The 16,320-nt window shown below is 39.2% G+C and overlaps 1 long non-coding RNA gene across 1 annotated transcript; it reads right to left on the bottom strand.

Annotated features, from left to right (window-relative positions):
* Positions 1–429: 429 nt before the first annotated feature.
* Positions 430–15,370, bottom strand: LOC140699203 (uncharacterized). The gene is made up of 3 exons (XR_012077213.1): positions 15,226–15,370; positions 7,900–8,110; positions 430–1,506 (listed from the first exon to the last, which is right to left on the bottom strand). It is a non-coding gene; the product is annotated as an uncharacterized lncRNA (long non-coding RNA).
* Positions 15,371–16,320: the final 950 nt, after the last annotated feature.

Raw genomic sequence — 16,320 nt, 5'->3', positions numbered from 1 at the left:
AATAAAAATCCCAGAAAACAACAACAAAAAATTATTAAAATGGTAGAATGTATTGAACTGGAATCTATATCATGGAAGCCTTTCAAAGAGGGAGAGAGACTGACTGTGTCAAATGAAGCCAATAAAGAAAAGTATGGATTGAGAAAATTTTTCCTGGGATAGGATTGTTCTAAAATGGGATTGTGAGGGAGACACAACTCTGCACATTTACACACACAAAAGCCAAACAATTTTGTGCTTAAATGAGTGAATTTATGGCATGTTAAATATACCTCAGGAAATCTCCTTCAAAATGAAGGAGCACTTAGCACATATCTACCCAGCAGAGCTGCTCCCAGGTACTCATCTCACATTGTAAATAAAAACAGATATTTAGAAAAAAGATGCATACATATATACACAAAAATATTTATTCATAATGACCCACGCTTGAACTAAACCAAATGTCTATTATTAAGAGAATGGGTAAATATTTTGTGACACAATCTCACAAGGTCACATTACTCAGCCCTACAAACAGAATGAATGGCATATTCAAATACAAATATGTAGCTCTAAAAACGTTAGAGCAAATGATACAGACATCGAGGTATACATTGAGATTTTTTCATTTTGGTGAAGTTCAGCCATCATCAAACTGACGGATGCATGACACGAGAGTGTGTGTACTTCAATTGAAATGTGACAGAGGGTGTATATTCTGTTGAGGGTTCGGAAAATGAAAGATTTGTGAAATCTAAAACTTAACATCGATACATTTCACTATTTTTTACTGTATATAGATCTAAACACTGAAGAAAGAGTTAAGAAAAATTACCATTGGACAGTAATGGAGAGAAGGACACTTTGGTTACAACCCTCCCCTCTGGCACAGCCCCTCCCCCACACACTGGTAACTGACCAATCTGGGATGTCAGTTGCTGGCTGGGTTCCAGGTGGAATGTTGGGGTGTCCCCGGGGCTTGTTGTGGCTGTTGGATCCACAGTAACTGGGCAGAGGCCTGGGTGGGTCAGTGCCATGGAGGGGCTGCTGTCTTCTGTGGAGCTTGGTTTTGGGCTGATCCTGAGGGAGCTAAGCATGGTCCTGGTGTCGCTGCTCCCTGATGGCCTCTAGTGAGAGGCAGTGTTGAGTCTCCCTGTCTTCACCTCATTGGTGGTGTCTTATTTACCTGCAGACTTATTCAGTGTGTTAGGAGTCACCTTTATCAAAGCTATGAAAACAGCGGGCTGAAACACTGGCTGCCGAGATCGAAGAGAATTGCCACCTCATCGACCAGCTGTATGTGGCTAAACAGGAGTGTCCCAGCATGGAGGTGACTTTAAAGAACGCCGGGCTAGAGAAGGAGCCAGTAAACGTACCTAGCATTGCTAACGCTTAGAGACACTTGATGACAGTCAACCTGAGTTCGAGGAAGGAATCAGTTTTCTCATCGAAGAACTGAGGAAAGAGAGATCCTTGCAGTCTATTCAAGCAGAGGTGGTGGAGATGCTGAAAGGGTGCACGTTCCTGGAGGAGGTCACGAGAATCAGCACATCACAAGGGGCTGTTAGAAACCAGCCAGGGGACTGAGCACCAGGTCCTGCTGGTCCCTTTCCCAGGAGTGGGCCCTCTTATTAAAGTCATGCTGTGCCCTCCCTTCCACTCAGGCCTCCCAAGCTGCCGGGCTGCATTCACTCACCCGGTCAGATCTCCACCTGTGCTGCAAGGAGGCCAGTGGATGGAGGGCAGTCCCCTCCTTTGGACCAGAGTCCCTCCAACTTTAAAAGTGAGCACAGCAGTGAACTCCTTCATGGTCAACATCTCTCATCTACAATATAGTGGAATTCCCAGAACACAGCACGAAGCATGGGGCTTTCTCTATATTCAGCAAATGAGTGGATTATCTCTTATTTGTTGTGAAAGAAATGTTGTAACTGAGACTGATCTTCTACTTAGCTGGAATCTACATTAAGCCTCATTTCTCAAGACAGTTTGGGTAACTATTATATACCAGCCATGTAAGTGAAGTACACATAGAGTTATTCTGTGCACAAATGTTACATTATAATTTGAAATTGTATGCAACTTGTCAATACAAACTTTTAGATGGCCATAGCATTTATTTCTACAATTTAATTCTGAAGCCATAAGTTTAAGTCAAAGAGCCTTTTTTTCACCTGAGTATGTGTAATTTAAAAACAAATAAAGATTCTTTAAGATGAAGTTAAATTGTACTCTTAGAAGAAACTTTTATTATTTAAGTTTTATATTCTGCTGTAACAATATCCATATTAAAAATAAATTTGTGAAATTATGTGACATTGTTTCCTTTCTCTCCTTGCAAGAAACCTGCAGCATACATTTCTGATCAAGAAGAAATTCAATTGGACAATATGTAAAAATCATGACATCCCTGCCCGTCCCCTCTCATTCACCATCCTGCACACAAACTTTGGTGGAAAACTAGGGCAGGGAGGTTTTTTTCATACAAAATTTAGTCTGAGGCCCACAATTACCATCTTTATTTACACATCATGCACTCTTATAAGGCAATGAGCACAAATTGGTTTTTACCACGTCAGAAGTGAAGGAGACACAATACTTTTGTAAGTGGAAGGAATCACATGAATAAATGACAGAGGTAGCATCATAAGATATGTCACATTTCCTCAAATTGATAAATGTATGGTGCTTGGGCTGGGGAAGATTAATTAAAACTAAAAACTATGTCCATTTCTTTGTGGTGCTGACACTGAAGGGAGGAAAGAAAGATTCTATAGAGGAAAATTAAAGAGAAGATATTGCCTGTGAGGATGGTATAAGTTGTGTAAGAAATAGAAACAGGGAAAGAGGCAGCGGTGGAGTGGGGGCTGGTGGTCTTGGCAGAAGTGGGGCTTGAAGGCCCCTCTGAGGAGGGGACACCTCAGCACGGCAGACACCTGGAGAGACGCCCTGTGGGATGAAGGCACAAACAGTAGATACAGTACTGACCATGCTGTGCGTGAAGAGCTGTCAAAATCAAGGCTGGCCAGAATGCAGTGAGGGAATGGCAGAGATGGGGGTAAATGCCACCAGGCATCAGAAGATGGAGGGAACTGCCAGCACAGTAAACAGCTTGATTTCAAGTAAATTGGGCTTTGGCTGCCACTCTGGAAAGAGGATAAACCAGGTGTGAGAACGTAACAGTGATTTGAGGCTGAGGACAGAGATGACTGGACCCAGTGGAAGCAAAGAAGTAGAGATTGAGAGATGGGATCAAATCAACCAGGGGCCCTGCAGAGAACATGTGACGGATGATGGTTGTGGGTTCCAGGGAAGAGAGGGGTGGGGATGAAGACAGAATTCTTATTTAAGCATCAGGATCAGAACCAGTGTCTTCCAGTGAAATGCGGATGAATTCAGAGGGGTGTATTGGAAGGGAAATGGAAATGTGAGAGCTTGGATGGAGACTTTTGACAAGGTTCCATGACAGCAGAGTAGAAATAAGATGTTATAAGAGCGATTCAAGGGTCTTGGGGTTACAGTGTAACCAGAGAGGCAGCTATAAATGTGAAGGGTCATTGGGGAGTGAAGTTACTTTAGCAGAGATGGAGTCCAAGTACTGGGTTGGTTCACTGGATAAACTCCATGGGCCTTTTTGTGTTCACAGGTCAACTTAGGTTTCCCAGGATCAAAAATACAGAAATGAGCACAATGGTGGTCTTCTTCAGTCTGTACACATGTTGGGGCTTGAGTTGTGCATGATCCCCTACCTGGTCCCTTTTCACCACAAGGGATGGGACACCTCACGTAGTCACAGGGCTCTGAAGAGAAATGAGGAACATGGCTGGAACCGTCACACAAGTGTCATGGTACACAGGGTGCTTCTCTTGTCTTTGGCTCTTGTAAAATGAGGCCAACCTGTTTTTGAGTTGGAGGCTCAGCCTGTGATTTGCTTTTGAACTCTGGGATCTGCCTCCAGGTACACTGTCCCCCTCTCTATCAAGTGAACTTCAGATCCTAAGAGATCCTAACTACCCTTGTGCTTCAGAAGCATGAATTCAGGCACAATCATCCTATGAACCATTGACACCATCACCTCCCACTTTTAAGCTGGGGTTCAGTGCTCTTTAGCCAGAATGTCAGAGCCCTTGCAAGCCACAGGAGTCCACCACAGCTGCCTAGCACTTAGCCAGAAACTGCCTAGCCTTGCAGTGAGAACAGATTAAAAACATGCTCATTATTTGCATTATCCCACTCCATCCTCATGAGGACAAAACGAGGCAGTATCTGCTGTGGCCTCAAAACACCCTGGTGGAAACTGAGATACAAGAAAGTTCACTCATTCCTAACTAAGCAAGAAAGGGCTGATATTCACAGGGCTGTGTGATGAATACTCTGCTTGTGAATTCTGAACTCATGTATCCAGTGGGAGCCGATGGAAATAGAAGTGGTGAGAGGTTTTCTAAACTATCTTGAAAAGTAAAGTTGACATTAGAAGCATTTGTGATTATGTTGATGGGGGTAACTGAAAATGATACATGTACTGAGAGTGCATTTGGGGAATCCTTTTATGGATCGTAAATCCAGATTGTTCTGTTCAAATTCTCGTAATAGGCCAGGAGATTTCTTTCAATGCAGGGATGGAGAGCTCAACTGAGTGTAACAAGCCTGTTGGTGGAAATTTCTGGGTAATTTGGGCAACCTTATTCATATACATATTATGTGTATATATATCTGTACATGAATATATACACATATATATGTAATATATAGAGTTTTGTATGTAAACAACAGTGTCATTCTATAAAATACCTTCTCTATTTGCTTGAGATATATTAACAGATCATTTATTTCATGTTTTCCTATGATCTTTTCATTATCTTCTGTTCCTTTGTTACCTTCCTTCAATGTAGTTTTTTCCTCCATTTATCATGCTAGAAGACATGCTCTCATATCACACAGTCCTACCCTGCACTCACATGTTTATGAGATGGGTAGAAATTAGCTGCACATGACTTCCGTGTGCCTGGATAATGGCCTGCATCTCTCAGTGTTCCTCCCTGCGTTACGCATGGGCCACACACGGAACTGTGAGTCTGTGCATTGGATGGCTCCACGTGTCTCAGCAAGTGGTCTGTGACCTTCTGTGGCAGGATCGAGAGAGTCTGCCAGGATCCTGGAAGCTGATCACGGAAAGGTGAGGTGAGGATTCAGTTTACAATCTGTAATGAAGGCTCTTATTTTCAACAGGACAGCATATCCGGCTACCTCACCATTGCTCTCAGCATGATTTCAATGAGATTTTACCATTTTGTTGTATTATAAAGCTGTGAACATATTAATCATGTGTATTCCTGTTTAAAACTTTATATGGCTGTACAACACCTATGTATTCTCCCATCATAGGATATTTAGTCTGTCTCCAGTTTTGGAGGGAATGAAAAAATATCTACTATAAATATCTATGGACACATTTTTTGTTTACCTACTTTTTCCTTGAGCAAAATCCTGGGGGCAGAGTTGCTTGTTGATGCGGAGTTTGTGTGCTTAAATTGATTTTTTCCAACATATTTGTACCATTAAACATCCCATCACCAATACAAAAACTCAAATTGCTCCATACCATTCCCTATGCTTGGTATTTTTCCTTCTTAGCTGTTACAATGTATCATGTTGTTAGTCTTACTTAACATAAAAGTCAGTATGTTACTTTTGTTTTTATTGTGTTTTCCTCAAGAAAAAACACTGCCCATTGACTCATCTCCCGGGATCAGGGAAGTCTTGATGACAAGAGAGTGCCCCACGAGCAGGGCTGAAGCCCAGATGGGTAACTTTTTGGTTCTCTGAGGTGAGTCCAAAGTACAAAAAGCAACTGGTTGACTCTGTCTTCTTAATTTTACTCTTCGCTGCTAATTTACTGTTTCTGGGGTTTTGCTACATTTAGAGGCAATAAGCTCAAGTCCATTACTGGCAAAAGTGGTTTTAAGGTTTTTTTAATTATTATTTTTTGATAAAATTCAATATATAACTATTTTAAAGTATTCAATTTGGACATCAAGGCAAAAGCAGAACTGGAGGCTCCTGACTCCCTCCTCCCATGATGCACTAAATAAACAGCGATACAAGAATCAATTTCCTGTGAGAGGAATGTAAAAATGGGTTGGTTCTCCTACACACTGGATGACGGGCAAAATACTGACATGTTAGGAAAAGCCAACATACACGAGGGCCATAAACCCAAGGCCCAGCAGTGGCCCTTGCATTCAGGATGTAAACCCTGGCTCTTATCTTCATTCTAAGAAACACAGGATTTGGACAAGACATCAAGGGCACTAACATTTATAGGTGCCTTCTGAGGTCCCTAGATCACCTTGCTCTTGTTGGTCAGAGGGCTGAATATTCATGAGTCACCCAGGGACCACAGGTAATAAAGCGGTGATTTAAAACAGGTGCACAAGGTCCTTCAGGGGTTATTTCTCCTATCTGAGAACAGAGGAAGCGGGCAAAAACACAGCTCCCATTTTCTCCAGTGCAGGGTGTAGACTACACATGTAAGTCCAATGTTTAGAAATGCTGCCTGAAAGTCAGACATCAAATGACCATGCACATGGGAGCACTTCGTGTTAATCCTTCCTCCAGTGTGTGTGTGTGCATGCACGTGTGCATGTGTGTGTGTACAGAGCAGGATCAGGCTTTGAGTTTTTCCCTAGGAGGAGGAGAACTATATGTTACTCTGCTTGTTTTGGCTGCCACCTGAGGGTCTGACTTCTAACTTAGCTATTTTTTTCACTGTGAGCTCATGAAGCCCTGCACTCACTAGGCTGCTCAGCGTGTACAGAGAACAACTCAGCGGTCTCTATCAGCCTCATGCCCTCTCCTGTGACTCCCTTCCCCGGCTCATGTCTGAAGTGACTGCAAGATCATAGCCCTTTCAGGGAAGATGCTTCCCTTCACCACTGCGGCAGCAGCGTTTCCAGCTACTGAACAAAGGGGTCTCTCCTAGTTTGTCTCTCTCTGGAAATGATGAATAAGACAACCCCCAGCCCCCTGATAACTTTCATGCACAGGTGAATACGTAAGGCAGTTCCTTCCCCACTGAGCTCCACAGATAGACTCCAGCCTGCAGCTGCCCCACCCACCTCTGAGAGCCCACAGAACCCACCAGCCTCCAGATTCCTGGCAGCAACCAAGCGCAAAGAAACATCTTGAAAGAGTATGTGGTTTGACAAATGTGCAGGCATTTTCCATAGGTCCTGCCCCCAGTTTATTGTAGAATGTATAGGAGACAAATTCCAGTTCCCTGTAATTAAGGATGAGGAGAAGAGATGATGGACGACACACAGGACATCAACTTTTCTGGCAGCTATTGAGCAGAGAGGTTTCTATCTCGTTTGCTAAGGATACTTACAGGACTTAGCACAACCTAGTACCCTGTGCACACTATGAACATAGGTGGCCATTTGAACAAGCACAAAGCTTTGAGGAAAACAAAATTTATGGCCTAGCTGATTAGTGAGATTTATCTGCCATACGAGGCCAGTCTGTGAACATTTGAGAGGTGGTTATTTGTCAAATGTACAGAAACCAAAACAGACACTTATGGAAAATGAAGAAACAAGGAAATATGGCCCAAAGAAAAGCATAAAGTCAATCTTCAGAACCAAATTCTAATAAAAATGGTGATAACTGATTTACCCAAAAGAGAGTTCAACATAATGGTCATAAAGATGTTCATCAGAATCATGAGATCAATGCATAAGCAAAGTGAGAAGTTCAAATGTAGAAAGAAGATACTTTTAAAAGACCAAACAGAAAAGTTACATAAGCATCACAGCAGTGAGATTTGTACATTTTGTTCTTTCTCCTATGATATAAAAATCATGGGACATCCATAACCAAAAAAAGTGCCTCCACACAGCATACAAGGGAGCCACTCACCTACAGATCTTCAAAGAGTTGGATGGCATCTCAGCATGTACTGGAGAGAAGGGGTGTGGCAGTGACGGGGGCAGCAGCACAAGTGGAAGCAGCAGGAGGCATTGGGACAGCTCAGCCTTTCCGGGAAAGCAGGTGGAAGGGGAAGCTGCTGAGTCAGTGGTCAGCTGTGCATGTTGCAGCTGGAAGAATCTGCTTCTCTCCATAGGAGAGACTGCAGCCACATTAGGAGAGGAACAAAAGGGAAGAAGGAAGACAAAGAAAACTGAATGAATACCCTCCTGTTCACCCTTGGATGATCCCAAAGTCATCCCATTGGCTTCTGGGACCACATCCCCAAACTAGGATTTACCTATTGGTATATGGGCACATCCAAAACCCAAGCCCCAAACACACATCTTCCTACTACTGGATAGCACCCCCTTATGTTTCCCTCCATGAGCTTTTTTTTTTTTTTACATGTTCCCACTCTTAGTAACAAATCACTTCTAGTAAGAGAAGCCAGAAACGTATGCTACAGTAAAACTTTGGGGAAAAAAGGTGGGGGGAAATACTCATTACCAAAACACAAAATCCCAGTATCAGACGGCTTCACTGGAGAATTCTTCCAAACATTTAAAGAAGAATTAATACACATTCTTCTCAAATTCCTCAAAAATATCAAGGGACAAGGAACACATCGAAACTAATTCTACAAAGTAAGAATTACTTGAATACCAAAAGTAAATAAATAGGGGTACCACAAGTAAACTATAGACCAGTATCACTGATGAATGTAGATACAAAATTTCTTAACAAAATAGTAGAAAATCAAATTCAAATACATCTTAATAGGATTGTACACATTATCCAAGTGAGATTTCACCCTGCGAACCAGAGATGGTTCAACATATGCAAATCAATAAATGTAAAATATTGTATCAATAACTGAAGAGTTAAAGAAACCATCTGAGTTGATGCAGAAAAAGCATTTGACAAAATGCAACAGCCTTTCACAATAAAGACCCTTAACAAATTAAGGATACCTCAACATCATAAAGGGAATATATATCAAACACAGAGCTGGCAATATACTCAGTGAAGAAAAATTGAAAGTGGGTCCTCGAATAACATGAAAAAAAAAAAAAGGATGCCTATTTTCATCACTTCTAATCAGTAGATATAGTACTGAAAGTCCTAGCCAGAGTAATTAAGCAAGACAAAGAAATAAAAGGCATCCAAGTCAGAAACAAAGAAATAAAATCATCACTATTTGCTGATATGATGTTACATCACAATGAGCCAAATAAAGCACTATTGGAATTACCTAACGATTTCAAAAAAGCGGCTTGATACAAACATCAAAATACAGAGACCAAATGTATTGTTTCATATTAATGATGCAGCAGCTGAAAAAGAAATAAAGGAAATGATCTCATTCAGTATAGCAAATGAAAAGAAAGCAAAACAATCAAACAAAACCAGTAATGAGTAGATAGATTACTTTAAGAGATTAAATATCATAGGGGTAAATTTAATCAAAGAAGTGAAAGATCTGTACAACAAAAACTGCAAACTTTCTGAAAGACATACAAAAAAAAAGTAAAAAATAAAACAACAACACCCTTTATGTATGTAGATCTGGAGAATTAATACTATTAAAATGGCCATACTACCCAAAGCTAACTACAAATTCACTGCAATCCAAAGCAACATAGAAAAGGCAATCATTACAGAAATAGTGGAAAGAGTTTTAAAGTTTGTGTGTAAATGCGAAAGTCCCTGAACAGCCAAAGCAATGCTTAGAAGAAAAGAAAGCATGGAAGTATCATGCTTCCTGACTTCAAACTATACTACAAACCCAAACTACTAAAAACAATATGGTTCTGTCAAAAAAACAGTCACATGGACAAATGGAATAGGAGATGCCAGAGTTAAATCCGGCTACATATGGTCAACTAATATTAGACAAGAAAACCCAGAACACCCAATGAGGCAAGATAGTCACTTCAACAAAGGTGCAGGGGAAACTACACAAATGCATGCAATAAAAATATTGAACGCCTGTCCCACACCATTCACAAACAATTAACTCAGAATGGATTAAACACTGGTATCATAAAACTCCTTGAACACATCCTAAAGAACCGCAATGATATTGCTTTTTGCAAGGATTTGTCTTGACATAATGACAAAAACACAAACAGCAAAAGCAAAAATCAACACACGGGACCACATCAAACTCAAAAGGTTTTGCACCACAAAAGAACAAGTAAAAATTCAAAAAAGATAATCTACAGAATTTGAGAAAATTTTGGAAATGTGTATTCAAGCAGAGGTTAATATCCAAAATGTATAAAAACTCATACAACATAAAAACAAGAACAAGGAACAAACCCACCAATTCAATGAAAAAATAGACAGAATAAATAAACAGATATTTTTGCAAAGAGCTCCAAAAGTCACACGAAAAGATGCTCAATATCTCTATTGATCAGAGAAATGCAAACCAAAGCCGAAATGGGATATGACCTCACACCTGTTAGAATATCCATCATCAAGAAGACACAACAGGTGGGGCAAGAATGTGGTGAAAAGAGAACCCTGACAAATTGTTGTTTGGAATGTAAAATGGCCTAAACACTTTGGAAAACAGTACGACTGTAGCAAAAAAATTAAGAACAGATCTATTATACAATCTAACATTTCCGTTTCTGCATATATACACCCAAAGAGTATGAGAAATTCAATGTGCATTTTGGTGAAGTGTATGCATGCCCATGTTACAGCATTATGTGCAACAGCCCAAATTAGGGAAACCCAAATGCCTATCAGCAGATGAGTAAATAAAAGTATGTGGAATGTGCACAATTGTACGGTATGCATCCAAGAGAAAGAAGGATATTCTTCAATTTGCTAAAAGATGAATGGAGTTTAAGCACATTATGTAAATGAGTTAATTTGGAAATAAAAGACAACTGGTATATAAGATCACTGATATGTAGAATAATGGAAACATCATGAAAATAAATATAAATGTATTATATATAACATAGATGTATAAAATATATATGCAATATCATATAATATGAGGGGTGAAAAGGTAAATTTTATCATTACTTTATGCAAGTGACGTTCAGATGTTACCAGCTTAAAATAAGCCATTGTTATAAGACATTTTATATAGGAACCTTGGTAATTCCAATATAACTGCCTACATCATTTTTACAACTGAAAAAGATAGAGGAATCAAAACTTATCCATGTAAAAACAGTCATTAAACACAAAATAAGACAGCAAAAGAGAAGAGGTATAAAGAATGCAGGACAGGGAACAGTTAGCAAAACAGCAAGCTCAAAACTTTTCCTATAAATACTTACTTTAAATGGAAGTGAATGAAACTCCCCAATAGAAAGATAAAGCACAGCTAAATGGATAGGAAAAAAAAGAGCCAACTGAACCCTGTCTTCAAGAAACTCACTTTAGATTCAGGGACAAATAGATCAAAAGTGAGGCGATGGAAATTTATATCCTATGCATATGTAACTGAGAGAAAACAGAAGTGGATGTATTTATAACAGAAAATATCAGCTTTACATGAAAAACTGCCCCTAAAAGAAAAGAATGTCATAACATAAAGATAAATGGATAATTCAACAGGAAGATAAACAGCTGTACATATATACATACACCAAATATCAGAGCAAGCACATATTTAAAACAAATGCTGACAAATCAGAAAGGAAAAACAGTCTGCACTATAACAGTAATAGGAGACTTCAATGCCTGACTTTGAGTCTTTGATAGTTTAACCAGATAGCAAGTTCATAAAGAAACAGTGGACTTGAACTACACTATAGTGCAAACAAGGCTGACTAACATATACAGAAGATTCTGCCCAATAGCAGAAAAATACACGTGTTTATTATCAAGCACACACAGAATGTTCCCCATGATAAAATATATGCCAGGTCACAAAACAAGACTTAACCATTTTAAAAAGTTTAAAACCATTCCAAGTATTTATTTTGGCCACAACAGAGACAAAGCAGAAATTGATAGCAGCAAGGAAACTGATAAAAAATTATCAAAACATGAAAACTAAATAACACACCATTGAACAACAAAGGGTCAAAGACAAAATCAAAAGGGAAGCTTAAAAATGCCCATAGACTAAAGAAGATGAAAACACTACTTACCAAAATGTATGGGATGCAGCAAAAGCAGGATGTTTATATGGATAATTTCTTCTATTATAAAAAGGAGAAATGTCTCAAATAAATGACCAAGCTTTACACTTAGGCACTAGAAAATGAAAACAAAATATACCTGAAGTTAGAAGGAAGTAAAATGTAAAGATTAGAGCAGAAACAAAGAAAATAGAGAAATCAAAATGTCAAAAAAATCAACAAAATTGAGGTTTTAGTTTTTTTTTTTTTTGAAAATAAACAACACAGAAAAAACTTTAGCTAGACTGTGAAAAAGTGAAAAGTCTCAAATAATTAAAATCAGAAATTAAAAAAAAGAGAAATTACAACAGATGCCTCAAACAGTGAACAGTTATTCAACAACAAATTAGAGAACCTACAAGAAATGGATAAGTTCTTAGTCTCATACATCCTACCATTCTACCTTTTTTTCTGAATAAAGAAAAATAGAGAGGCTAAACAGTCCAATAAGAAAGAAGAAGATTGAAATCAGAATAAAAAAACTTCCCAACAAGAAAAGCCCAGGTCCAGAAAGTTCATGGATGAAGTCTCAAAACATTCAAAAAATAATGGTCACCAATCAAACAGGATGATAATGGCACACAGACACAGAAACCAATGCAATGGAAGAGAAAGCCCAGCAATAAGTGCACACATTTGATCAATTAACCTGTGACAAAGGAGGTAAGAATATATCATGGAGAAAAGACAGTCTCTTTAATAAATGCTCTGCTGGGAAAACTGGACAGCTCCTTGTAAAAAATGAAACTAGAGCATCTCTTAACATCATATACAAACATAAACTCAAAATGGATTAAAGACCTAAGCATAAGACAAGATACTCTAAGATTCCTAGAGGAAAACATAGGCACGTAAATCACAGCAATAACTTTTTTTTTCCCCAGCAGTGCCTAGAGTAATGGAAATAAAAGCAAACATAAGCAAATGGGACCTAATTAAACCTAAAAGCTTTGCATAGCAAAGGAAACCATAAACAAAATGAAAAGACAACTGACAGAGTGGAAGAAAACATTTGCAAATGATGAGGCTGACAAGGGATTAAATCCAAAATATATGAGCAGCTCATACAACTTAATATAAAAGGAAACAACCAACCCAATCAAAAAATGAGTAGAAGACCTAAATAGACATTTCACTAAGAAGACAGACAGATGGCCAACAGGCACATGAAAAGATTCAAAATATCGCTAATTATTAGGGAAATATATATCAAAACTACAATGAGGTGTCACCTCACATCAGTCAGAATGGCCATTGTTAAAAAGTCTACAAAGAATAAATGATGGAGAGGGTGTGGAGGAAAGGGGACCCTCCTATCCTGTTGGTGGTAATGTGAATTGGTGCAGTCACTTTGGAGATGAGTACAGAGGTTTCTGAAAAAACTGCAAACAGAGTTAATATATGACTGAGCAACCCACTCCTAGGGATGTATCTGGGTAAAACTATAACCCAAAGAGACATATGTACCCCAGTGTTCGCAGCATCGCTCTTTACAATAGCCAAGATATGGAGGCAACCTAAATGTCCATCAACAGATGAGTGGATAAAGAAGATTGTGTATATATATATATATACACACACACACACACACAATGGAATATTACTCAAGCATAAAAAGAATGAGATTATGTTATTTGCAGCAACACAAGTGGACGTAGAGATTATTATATTAAATGAAATAAGTCTGACAGAGAAAGACTAATTTTATTTCATGATATGATTACTGCTATCTAAAACAAAATGATAAAAGTGAACTTGTTTACAAACCAGAACTAAACTCACAGACACAGAAAAAAATAATGGTTACCAAAGGGAAAAATGGTGGGGGGGGAATAAATAGAATTTTGGGTTTAATATATACACACTACTGTAAATAAAATATATAAACAAAAAGGCCTGCTCTATAGCATATGGAACTATGTTAAATATCTTGTAATAACCTATAATGGAAAAGATTTGAAAAAGAATATATATATTCATAGATATGAGAGTGTGTGTATATATATATAATTGAATCCTTTTGCTGTATATCAGAAACTAACACATCATTCTAAATTAAATATACATCAATTTTAAAAACTCATAAGAATTATTCTAAACAAAATAGTTACATGATAATTTACCTTAACAAAATTAAGGACTTTTAGAAAGCCCAATTTAACATTTCCAACAAAGAGAAAAAACTGCATACTTTCCCTCTAAGTTCTAGTAGATGGCACAATGTCCACTCTCACCACTTCTATTAAATCTAGGAAGTCAAATTTATAGAATTTTAGAAATAAAAAATAATAAAATGAACCAAATCATAAAGGAGGGAATTGTCTGTATGCAAATGGAATAATCCTATATAGAAAAAATATATATATGTATATAGAACCACCAAAGATCCTAAATCCTTAAAGCAATTCTGAGCAAGAACAACAAAGATGGGGAGATCGCATTTCCTGATTTCAGATTGTATTCAAAGCCATCTTCCTCAAAACGCGATTTGACTAGCACCACAACGGGCAAGGGGACTCACAGAACAGACCAGAAAGCTCAGAAATATGCCCAAGAATAGGCAGTCACCTAACTCTGACAAGGGTATCATGAACGCACAACGGGGAACCAATATTCTCTTCAATACATTTCATTGGCTGCAGGGGATATACACGTGCAAGAAAGTTGAACCTTACTTACACCACACACAATAATCAACACAAAATGGATTAGAGACTTAAACATCATAACTGAAAGTACGAAACCTCTTGAAGGAAACGTGCAAAAAGCACACTGACCTTGGATGCCTCAGGTGGGCCCTGGAACCCAGGGGGCCGCGTGGTCTCCCCAGCCAGGCTGGGTCCAGCCCGTGTTGCTATGCGCTGTGCTCTGGGTCAGCGGGGACCCGGCCTCAGCCTCCCTGCGCAGCTGCCACTGGGAAGCACACCGGCCCAGGTCAGCCGGCGCCCAACGCTGCCAAGCCCAGGGCCCAAGGGCCCCCCAAATCCCGGTAACAGAAAATGTAAAAATACATCTTCCGATCAATGTCAGAAGATCACAAAGACCCAACAGTCCAGTGAGAAGACAATGCGAACAACAAGAAAGGCCAGGAGGCTGAGAGACCTTCTGGGAGGTAACTCACCCGAAGCAGGGCCAGGTGAGAGGATCCCAGCAGCACTGCAGGACAGGACGCCAGGAGACAGGGCCACCGGGCAGGTGACAGCGCTTCCTTCTGCGGGAGGGTCCCAGCCACCATGGTAGCTCCAGGTGACCTACATCAGCCTCCACTTTCAGTTACGACCCCAGGTCACCACCACCCAGCCAGGCAGGTTTCTGATTGGCTGCGTCTTATCGGACGTCACCTGTGCGCGCTGTGTGGCGCCTGAGAGTCAGCAGTGCCTGTGATTGGCCGCCTCCCTGCCCTTTCCCAGCCAAAGTCGCTCCAGGCATCCCTTTAATCAGTCTCCTTCTCTCTCCCTGGCCCTAACCCAAGGACTGCTGCATGAGCCTGGAAATAAACGCATTCTTATCCAGTCCTGGATCTTAGGGGGTTAGAAGTTTTTAACATTAACTGTGCTGTTATTAGCTGCAGGCTTTTTCTTTTTCTTTTTGTTAATCAAACTATGGAAGTTCCCGTCTGTTCCCAGTGTATAGGGTTACACTATGATTAGACGTTGAATGTTGTCCTATTCTTTTCCTGCAACTATTGTGATAGTAGTATTCTTGTTCTAAATACTGCTATATGGTTATTATATTCATATATAAATATCAACTCGGCATTTAATAGTTGAATTTTCCCTATTAGGTATGGAATTTTTTGTGGTTTTTGTTGATATCATACTTTTTTTCATTATAGGTTTCTACAAGATATAGAATATAGTAACTGTTCTACAAGGAAGAAACTTATTTATTTTATATATAGTAGTTAATGACTCCAAATCTGGATTCCAGTTTGTCCCTTCACATCCCCTTTGTCCCCGGTAACCATAAGTTGATATTCTGTCTCTCAATCTGTTGCTGTTTTGTAAATAAGTTCATTTGTGTCGTTTTATTTTTTAATTTAGATTTCACATATTAGTGGCATTTTTTTTTCTCTTTCTGGATTACTTCATTTAGAATGACAATCTCAAGGCCCATCCATAGTGCTACAAATGACATTATTTTATCCATTTTATGCCTAAGTATTATTCCATTGTATAAATACACCACGATTTCTTTATCCAGTCACCTGTCAATG

The sequence above is a fragment of the Vicugna pacos genome, chromosome 11, assembly GCF_048564905.1.
Source record: "Vicugna pacos chromosome 11, VicPac4, whole genome shotgun sequence".
In the NCBI taxonomy this organism is placed as follows: domain Eukaryota; kingdom Metazoa; phylum Chordata; class Mammalia; order Artiodactyla; family Camelidae; genus Vicugna; species Vicugna pacos.
The sequence above is the reverse complement of the archived record's forward strand: the minus strand, read 5'-3'. Positions and strand labels throughout refer to the sequence as shown.